The following is a 10,111-nucleotide window of genomic DNA, read 5'->3' on the forward strand; positions in this document are numbered from 1 at the left end:
ACTTAACAGTAGCAAAATTATGAAAAATTCTGAGAGTAGAATTTTCTCATAAACCCCAGCTATCAGTGGAGACTGTCAAGGCTTGTAAGTCAATTCAGAAGGATTGACTCCTGTTCTTGATCATCGAGTAACATATGGATCTTTGATATTCTCCAACAGGCCACCTTGTAAATTCTTTTGTCAATGTTATCCTTTTCCTTTTCTTTATTTTTTAGAGCCAGTCTCACTATGTTGCCTAGGCTGGACTTAAACTCCTGGGATCAAGGGATCCTCCTCCCTTAGCCTCCTGAGTAGCTGGGACTATGGGCATGAGCCACTGTGCCTGTCTTATCTTATCCCTGTATCGTAACTTTAAATTCCAGGACGAGATACTTCCCATCTGGCTAAAAAATATTTCCATGTGATGTCACCAGTACTTGTGATATAGAAATCTATAGCAATATATTATCTTTCAAAAAAGTCATATTTGTGGCAAATAATTCATGTTGACAGTAAATAAATAGCTAATGATAAGTAGCTAAATAGCTTTTGATGGCTAAATAGCTTGTGAATAGCTTATGATAGGAAGTTTCTCTGTCCACCAAATCTTTCACCTGGTATCAGATGCAAACAAATACGAAATGTCACATGATAAAATATGTGCCTTTTTATCAACTTGTAGCTGTGTGTTAGGAAGGTCTTATACCATCAAAACTCTCCAAGGAAGTTACGTCATATAATTGGGCGTTAATAATGACAGATGGCCGAGAACCTGAGTATTTTAAATTGTTTTCTCTGATTGGCAAAGGTGTCACAGATAACAAAGAAGGTTTCAGCACCGTGTTGTGGTGGTATAATTTAGGGGACAGACTCACAATTGGACCGAAGTCTGAAAACCAGTTCATGATCAGTTCAAATTAAATATCATGAATCCTAGCCTGCTCATGAAACTTCTTGTCTGCAATTTTTGCAGCAGGGATTCCTCCATTTTTGTTTGTCTCTATGTTTTAGATGACACGTAAGCGGCTGGTGTCTCAGTGCCATCTGGCACATAATAGCAAACACAGATCCACGACCATATGGTGAAACGCCAGTAGAACGAGGCAGTGGTTTCATTGCATCATAATGTGCTAACACATGGGAGTAAAGATGAGGCCAGCATGATGGAAAGTGTCTCATGTTGGTGAATTCAGTATTGGGGAATGCCTACTCCAAATCATGGGAATAGCCTTGGGAAGATTTGAAGGCGTACGTTGGTATGTGTAGAGTAAGGTCATCTTGGCTGTTTGTTGGTTATTATTTTGGTTGGTGGTTGTAGTAGGTTTCTGTTGTGCGATACATATTACCACAAATTTAGTGGCTTATAACAGCACCTCTTGTTTCTGTTGGTCAGAAGTCTGGATGCAGTGTGGCTCAGTTGGTTTCTCTGTTAGGGTTTCACAGAGTAAAATCAAGGTGGTAGAGTTGCATTCTTTTCTGAAGGCACTGGGGAGGAATCCACACCCACGTTCATTCAGGTGGTTGGCAGAATTTGTGTCCTTGTGGTTGTGAATTCCTGGCTGCTGTTTCCTTGCTGGCTGCAGACCAGGGGCTGCCCTCAGCTCCCAGAGATCTCCCTGCTGCCTTTGCATGCTGTCCCCTGTATCTCAGAATCAACAACGGATTGGGTGTCAAATCCTGCTCACACTGCGTCTCTCTGACCTTGTTTTCTGTTGCATCTCTCTGACTGTAGCCAGGGCAAGCTGTGTTTTAAAGGTGCATGTGATTAGTTTGGGCCAACTCAGGCAATTCAGGACAATCTCCCTATTTTAAGGTTACTTAATTATTAACTGCAAAGGCCATTTTGCTGTGTAGGGTAACATATCAACGGGTTCCAGTCATTACGACTGAACATCTTTGGATGGGGTGGGCATTATTTGGCCACCACAGTGACAATCAGGATTCATAGTTTCTTATTAACTATATATTATTAATAATAAGTTTTAATTAACTATATTATTAGTAAGTTTTAATTAACTATAATATTATTTTTATTAACTGTGCTTTAAGAGACTTTTAGTTCTTTCTGTATCTCTTTTGCTTTTTCTCTTTCTCTCTCATTCCTGGAATACTAAAAGAAAAGAAGAGCCTGCCTCCGTCCCTTCCTCCCTGCCCCCATTCCCCCTTCCCCCCCTTCCCCCCTTCTCCCTCCCTTCCCTCCTTCCTTCCTTCCTTCCTTCCTTCCTTCCTTCCTTCCTTCCTTCCTTCCTTCCTTCATCTCTTTCTGTCTTTCTTTTCCCATATTTTCTAATCAAGTACAACTTGGTCAACTATTATTATATCTGGAAGCCTGAAAAGCATGATCTGTATGAAGTGAGCATTCCAATGCAAAGGAAATTATAAATTTAATTTGATTAACTAAGTATACCACTGGATGTGAAGGTGATGCCTTTATTATATCCATTGTTATAGTATTTAATTTTTTAAAAAACATAACAAATTTAGTAAAGGTTTCTGTATTTATAAAAATAACCAGATGCTAACTACCTGTAGGAACGGGTTATGAGAGCTACTTAAATTCTCTTCGTAGTTCATGTTAGTGTCAAGAAAGTCCTGACTTAGAAATGAGCACAGTAACAAGTTAAGTGTAAGTAGATAAAACCTGGTTTTATATGATACCGGTAACATTGGAACAGGAGAACACTGGCAACTTTTTAAAATTCATTCTGTGTGAATTAGTCTATTCAGGCTTTCTACTTCTCCTTGGTAATTTATAATTTTCTAGAAAATTTTTCATTTCACCCAGATTTTCAAGTTTATTGGTATTTGAAAAATGTAATGGATATTATAAAACCATTATATAGATGAATTTTGTATAATTATAAAAATATAATTAAAGTATTTTCACTTGTAGCTATATTTATTACTTGTGTTTTCTTTGTTTTGAACTTGCTATTGTTAGTATTTTGTTTTTTTTTCCTTTTGTTTTTATTTTGAGACAGTCTCGCTCTGTTGCTGATGCTGACTGCAGTGGTGTGATCTTAGTTCACTGCAACTTCTACCTCCCGGGTTCAAGCAATTCTTGTGCCTCAGCCTCCTGAGTAGCTGGGACTACACCTGCCTGCCACCATGCCCAGCTAATTTTTGTGTTTTCCATAGAGATGGGGTTTTGCCACATTGGCCAGGCTGGTCTTGAACTCCTGACCTCAAGTGATCCTCCAGTCTCAGCCTCCCAAAGTGCAGGGATGTTTTTTTCTTTAAAATACTCACAGCAGCACTGTATTTCTGTTTGTTTAATCGACTGTTTAATCAATTCTGATTTTTTGTTATGTTTATCATGATTTTGAGGTTTCTTTATTTTTTCCCTTTGCTTTACTTGGGTTTGTTTTGTTATTCTTTTTCTAGCACATTCTGTAGAAAAAATAATTTATTTAATTCATCTTGTTTTTAATAAATAATTGTATTTGTTTTAATAATTTCAAATTTGTAAATGCTCCTCTGAGAACCACATCTCACTGACTTTGAAATATAGTATTTTTGTTTTCCTCTATTTTTTCTCCTCTGATTTAAAAGCTGTACAAAAGCTGTTCAATTTCTATTCTTCTATGATGGCCTTTACATTTTTAACAATTAAACTTAGAATATTTTCTAAAATGTCTTGTGTTATTCAGTTACTTTCTCATTCCATTGGAGAATGGAATAAGATAAGAATGTTAGAATATTTTTGATTCTAGGATTCCACTCACAAACTGATCCTCCCCTGCTCCCAAAAAATCCTAACTAATCCATATTATCACCTGGAATTTTTATTTCAACTAGTTGTTCATATATTTTTATTTATTTAGATATTGCTGATTTTTTCCTACTTATGTTTTATTTTCCATTGAATTATTTATCCAAATTTTTTCTTTCGGATTTGTTTTTCTTCTTTTTGAACGTTGCCTTTCAAAGTTGACTTCTGGGAGAATCTGTAGGTACTATAATATGCTAACAAGTTAATATACCCGTATTTTACTTTTACTCTTGAAGAATTTATTTTTATTTTTGAAGTTTTATTGTGTACTGAATTCAAGGATGAAAATATTTTTTCTCAGGATTTAGAAATATTTTTCCATTGCTTTCTTGCATTCTGTGGTATTGATAAAGTCTCTGATGTCATTCTGAGTCTTATTTTTGAAGCTGAAACTTTCTTGTTTCTCTGGTAGATTTTGTAATTTTCTCTGTTGTTATGTTTGGTTTCATGGTATTTTGAGTAAAGTTATATTTTTTTTCCTTCTTGAACTTAGGGAACACTGTCATTTTAAGGACTCTTGTGTTTTTTTTTTTTTCCCCTCCCAGTTCTAGAAAATTCTCAGCCATTATTTGTTCTAGTATTGCTTCTCTTTCTTCTGTTATTTGCTTCTCAAAATATCATTAGGAGAAAATCACATTTTTGGGTGCCTATTCCAAATATTTTAATTTTTATCTCAGCTTCTCATCTTTTTACACTGCATTTAAAATAATCCCTTTGTCTAGTCTTCCAAGTGGCTGATTCACTCTTCAGCTATTAAGACCATTTACTGAGATTTTATTTCAGGAGTTTGAAAACACAAAATAGGGCTAGTTATAATCTGGGGTTCATGACACATTAAAACCATTGATCTAGCAGGCTTATTTTATTGTTTTTCATAATATAGTGAACATCCTGGGATGTGCTACCACAGTCAATAAAAGAAACCTATGCAATAACTGGCATATATGTTCCTCCCTTGTTTTGTTTCTTTGTTTCTCCAAAAGAAGTGTTCTAAGTTATTTTTCACTTTTAAAAAATATTTATCACACACAGAGATACTTACCTAAAATAAATGGTTTAGTTTTGCTTATTTTTATACTTTATTGAAAGCGTATTTATGTATGTAGTCTTCTGAGACTTACTTTTTTTACTCATTATTAAGATTCTGATGTTTATCCATGTTGTCAATTTTCTGTAGCCCATTCATTTTACTGCTGTACAATATTTTATTACACACACACACACACACACACACACACACACACTCCACTACCTATTTATCCATTCTCAGGTTAATGGCACTTGGATTGCTTTTATTTTTAGAAATTTAAGAGATACTCTACTCAGAGTATATTGAGTAGAAAGGGATTTAATACAGGGTATTAGAGACTTACACAGTTGTTGTAAGGGCTTCGGATCAGAAACCATCAGGAAGACAGCTGCTGGCTTGTGGGAAATCTTGAGGTGCAGGAAGCTGTTGTCAATGGTCTTAGCTTCTTGCTCTAGCAAAGTGGGTTACATTTAGAACAATTATCTGATTCCCTAGGCAAAGGCTATTTCTATTCTTTACCAATGCTTCCTGCTTCAATTATAGCTGCTGTTGAAGACTAATGGCTTCTTCCATTTTGCTTTCCAAATTTTACAGATGTGTTTCTGACTGATATCATCTAACCTATAATTCTGTTGGCAAGACATCTGGAAAATATAGTTTCTATTCTGTTCTTCTATGTAGGAGAAAGTATAGAAGAGGGTGGGGATCATGCTAAGTTGATCACAGAAAATCTAATACATTATGTGAAAGAGATTTTCTTGAACATAAGTGGAAATGCCGGGTCATAGGATATGTGAATATTTAAACTTACAAGGTAATGACTAATTTCTTTTAAATTTGCATTTTCACTAGAAGTGTCCTACTTCCTATTAATATCACATTGTCTCTACTGTTTCATATCATCTAGCTACTTGATTTTTGCCAATAAAGTGGACATATTTTCTTAATTACTGATGAGGAGGAATCATTTAATACATTATTCCCCATACATTTTCTCTTCTTGAAGTGCCCAGTTGACTTTTTCTTGTTTTAGAAATATTTTCCCTATTGTGTTTGTTCTTTATCTTATTAATTTTTAAGACTTCTTTAAATATTCATTAGTGACATAGGATTTTAGGCTATTAGTAAGAGGAGAGTTGCTTGTATTAGACTAACACTCTTGCTGCTAAAAAATAATAAATGCTGGTAATTGATATGGTTTGGTGGTGTCTCAACTCAAATCTCATCTTGAATTGTAGCCTCCATAATTCCCATCAGTTGTGGGAGGGACTGAATCAAGAGAGTGGTTTTCCCCGTACTGTCCTTGTTGGTAGTGAGTAAGTCTCACAGGATCTGATGGTTTTATAAGGGAGACCCCTTTCACTTGGTTCTTAATCTCTTTTTGCCTGCTGCCATATAAGACATGTCTTTCACCTTCCACCATGATTATGAGGCCTCTCCAGCCACATGGAACTGTGAGTCTATTAAACTTCTTCTTATAAATTACCCAGTCTCAGGTATGTCTTTATCAGCAGTGTGAAAATGGACTAATACAGTAAACTGGTACCAGAAGTGGGGCACTGATATTAAGATTTCTGAAAATGTGGAAACGACTTTGGAACTGGGCAACAGATTGAGGTTGGAATAGTTTGGAGGGCTCAGAAGAAGAGAGGAAAATGTGGGAAAGTTTGGAACTTCTAGAGACTTGCTGAATGGCTTTGACTGAAATGCTGATGGTGATATGGACAATGAAATCCAGGCCGAGGTGGTCTCAGATGGAGATGAGGAACTTGTTGGTAACAGGATTATAGGTGACTCTTGCTATGTTTTAGTAGAGACTGGCAGCATTTTGTCCCTGCCCTAGAGATTTGTGGAACTTTGAACTTGAGGCAGATGATTAGGCATGTCTGGCAGTAGAAATTTCTAAGCAGCAGAGCCTTCGAGAAGTGACATGGATGTTGTTAAAAGTATTCCATTTTAAAAGGGAAATGGAGGCTGGCCGTGGTGGTTCATGCCTATAATCTCAGCACTTCGGGAGGCCAAAGCAGGTAGGTCACAAGGTCAGGAGATAGGGATCATCCCGGCTAACACAGTGAAACACAGTCTCTACTAAAAAAAAAAAAAATTAGCTGGGCATGGTGGCGGGCACCTGTAGTCCCAGCTACTCAGGAGGGCTGAGGCAGGAGAATCACTTGAACCTGGGAGGTGGAGGTTGTAGTGAGCTGAGACCATGCAACTGCATTCCAGCCTGGGAGACAGAGTGAGACTCCATCTCAAACAACAACAACAACAACAACAGCAACAACAGCAACAAAAAACAACAGAAAACAACAAAAAAATGGGAAACGGAGCATGAAAGATCAGAAAATTTGCAGCATGAAAATGCAATAGAAAAGAAAAATGCATTTTTGAGGAGAAATTCAAACCAGCTGAAGAAATTTACATAAGGAAGAGCCAAATGTTAATTGCCAAGACAATGGGGGAAGTGTCTCCAGGGCAGATCAGAGACATTTGTGGCTGCCCCTCCCATCACAGGCCTGGAGGCCTAGGAGAAAAAATGGTTTTATGGGTAGGTCCAGGCCCCCCCCCCCCTGCTGTTTGCAGCCTAGGGACCTGGTGCCCTGCAGCCCAGCCACTCTAGCTATGGCTAAAATGGGCCAAGGTACAGCTCAGGCCATGGTTTCAGAGGGTGCAAGCCCTAAGCTATGACAGCTTCCATGTGGTGTTGAGTCTCTGGGTACACAGAAGTAAAGAAATGAGGTTTGGGAACCTCCACGTAGATTTCAGAGGATGTATGGAAATACCTGGATGTCCAGGTAGAAGTTTGCTATTGGGGCAGGGCCCTTATGGAGCATTTCTACTAGGGCAGTGAGAATGGAAAATTTGGGATTTGAGCTCCCACACAGAGTCCACACTGGGGCACTGCCTAATGGAGCAGTGAGAAGAAGCTCACCATCCTCCAGACCCCAGAATGGTAGATGCACCCACAGCTTGCACTATGGGCCTGGAAAAGTCATAGACACTAGACACCAACCTGTGAAAGAATCAGAATGGGGGCTGTATCCTGCAAAGCCACAGGTGCAGAACTGCCCAGGGCTGTGGGAACCCACTTCTTGCATCAGTATGACCTGAATGTGAGAAATGGAGTCAATGGAGATCATTCTGAAGCTTTAAGGTTTCATTACCCCTCGACTTTGGACTTGCATGGGGCCTGTAGCCCCTTTGTTTTGACCAGTTTCTACTATTTGTAACAGCTGAATTTACCCAATTCCTATGCACCCAGTGTATCTAGGAAGTAACTAACATGCTTTTGATATTACAGGCTCATAGGCAGAAAAGACTTGCCTTGCCTCAGATGAACTTAGGACAGGGGACATTTGAGTTAATGCTGAAATGAGTTAAGACTTTGGGGGAATGTTGGCAAGGCATGATTGGAGTTCATGAGATTTGGGTGGGGCCCAGGGTGGAATGATATGGTTTGGCGGGGCCCCCACCCAAATCTCATCTTGAATTGTAGCTCCCATAATTCATATGTGCTATGGAAGAGACATGGTAGGAGATAGTTGAATCATGGAAACGTTTTCCCCATACTGTTCTCATGGTAGTGAATAAGTCTCATAAGATCTGATGGTTTTGTAAGGGGAAACCCCTTTCACTTGGTTCTCATTCTCTTTTTGCCTGCTACCATGTCAGACTTGCCTTTTGCCTTTCACCATGAATGCGAGGCCTCCCCAGCCATGTGGAACTGTGATCCATTAAACCTTTTTCTTTATAAATTACCTAGTCACAGGTATGTCCTTATTAGCAGTGCAAAATAGACTAATACAGTAAATCAATGAAATAAAACAAAACTAAAAATATGTTAAGCACTGAGAAAGACAATGAAACAGACATAAACTGGATAACACACAACCCTTGTCTAGGCATAGGCAAGATCCACATTCACCTGGCTCCTTTTCCACAGGCACACCTCCATTCATATAACACAACAAGGAGAGAGCTCAATCAGAGATCAATAGCCTTACTGGGATGAGAAGTCAGAGGTCAAAGTTAGGTAGGCATGGCCATACTGACCAAAAATTGGATTAAATCCCAGAAAAGAGGGAGCCACAGTTGGGGAAGGTCCCCAATCTGCATGCAAACTTCGATCAAATTCTTTGCTGACTCCTATAGTCAACATGCATGGGTCAGACTCAAAATAGCTCAAGAATCTAAAACAGCTGGAAGGCTGAAAGGGATAAGCACAGATTTCAATATCTGTCCATAGCTGAGAAGATAGAATTTAGAGTTAAAATATTTTCAGATTACAGGTGCTTCACATGCAATTCACACTTTTCAGTGAAACCTCAAATGAACTATGACTAAGGTATAAACTCCCACAGTGGTACTGAGGGATACAAATAAAACTAAAGCAGACCTGCTTAAACAAAGTATAACACAAAGACTCGACAAGATTAAGGTGACCCACTAGTAATTTAACCATCTGTTAGAAAAAACGTCAACAGTTTTTCAGAGAAAGGTAAGATAATCCAGAATTTCTATAGTGTATTTTTATGATGTCTAGTATACAATAAAAAAATTATGAGGACACAAGAAAAAGACAGAGGAAGAGAATGAGAGAGAGAAGAGAAAGGGGGGCAGGGAAGAGAGAAAATAGTCAGTAGAAACAGGCCACAGACAATCCACATGTTGTAGTCAGTAAATAAGAGCTTCAAAATTACCTTGCTAAATATTTTTAAAATAGACAAGAAAAGAGGAATATAGTAGGCAAGGAGATGGTGATTTTCAAGAGGAGCATAGAATTTCCAAGAAGAACCAAAAGGAAATTCTAGAATTAAAAATGCAGTATTTAAACCAAACATTCTCTATATGAAATTAACAGCAGATGAAAACATTGCAGAAGAGAGGATTCAGTGAAGTTGAAATCAAGCAAGTAGAAATTATCCAAACTGAAGAACAGAGATTTAAAAATAAAAATAAAAAAGGATTTGAAAAACAGTCTTCATAACCTGTGTGAAAATATAAAGAAATCTAACATTAAAGGAAATCTCAACAAGAGAAGAATCTGAAAAATATTGGTCAAATATTTTCGGTATTTGAATGAAAATAGTACCCCATGAATATGTGAATCTCAGTAAACTCCAAGCAGGACAAAGGACAGAGGAAACCACTTTCAGACAATTAGGTTGCTGAAAATTAAGATAAAGAGATAAAAAAATCACAAAACAATTCCGAAGGAAAATGAGAATATTACATTTCTGTTTTTTTTTTTATTCCATTTTATTGCATTTTAGCTTTGGGTGTACATGTGAAGAACATGCAAGATTGTTGCATAGGTACACACGTGGCAG

At 37.7% G+C, this 10,111-nt stretch overlaps 1 long non-coding RNA gene across 1 annotated transcript in view; it reads left to right on the forward strand.

Annotated features, from left to right (window-relative positions):
- Window positions 1-995: 995 nt before the first annotated feature.
- The window catches only part of LOC108314952, a 63,784-nt gene continuing 54,668 nt past the window's right edge, over window positions 996-10,111 (forward strand). The window contains exon 1 of the long non-coding RNA XR_001829749.2: window positions 996-1,162. This is a non-coding gene — a long non-coding RNA (uncharacterized LOC108314952). The remainder of the gene's footprint in view (window positions 1,163-10,111) is intronic.

The sequence above is a fragment of the Cebus imitator genome, unplaced genomic scaffold, assembly GCF_001604975.1.
Source record: "Cebus imitator isolate Cc_AM_T3 unplaced genomic scaffold, Cebus_imitator-1.0 Scaffold165, whole genome shotgun sequence".
Classification (NCBI taxonomy): Eukaryota; Metazoa; Chordata; class Mammalia; order Primates; family Cebidae; genus Cebus; species Cebus imitator.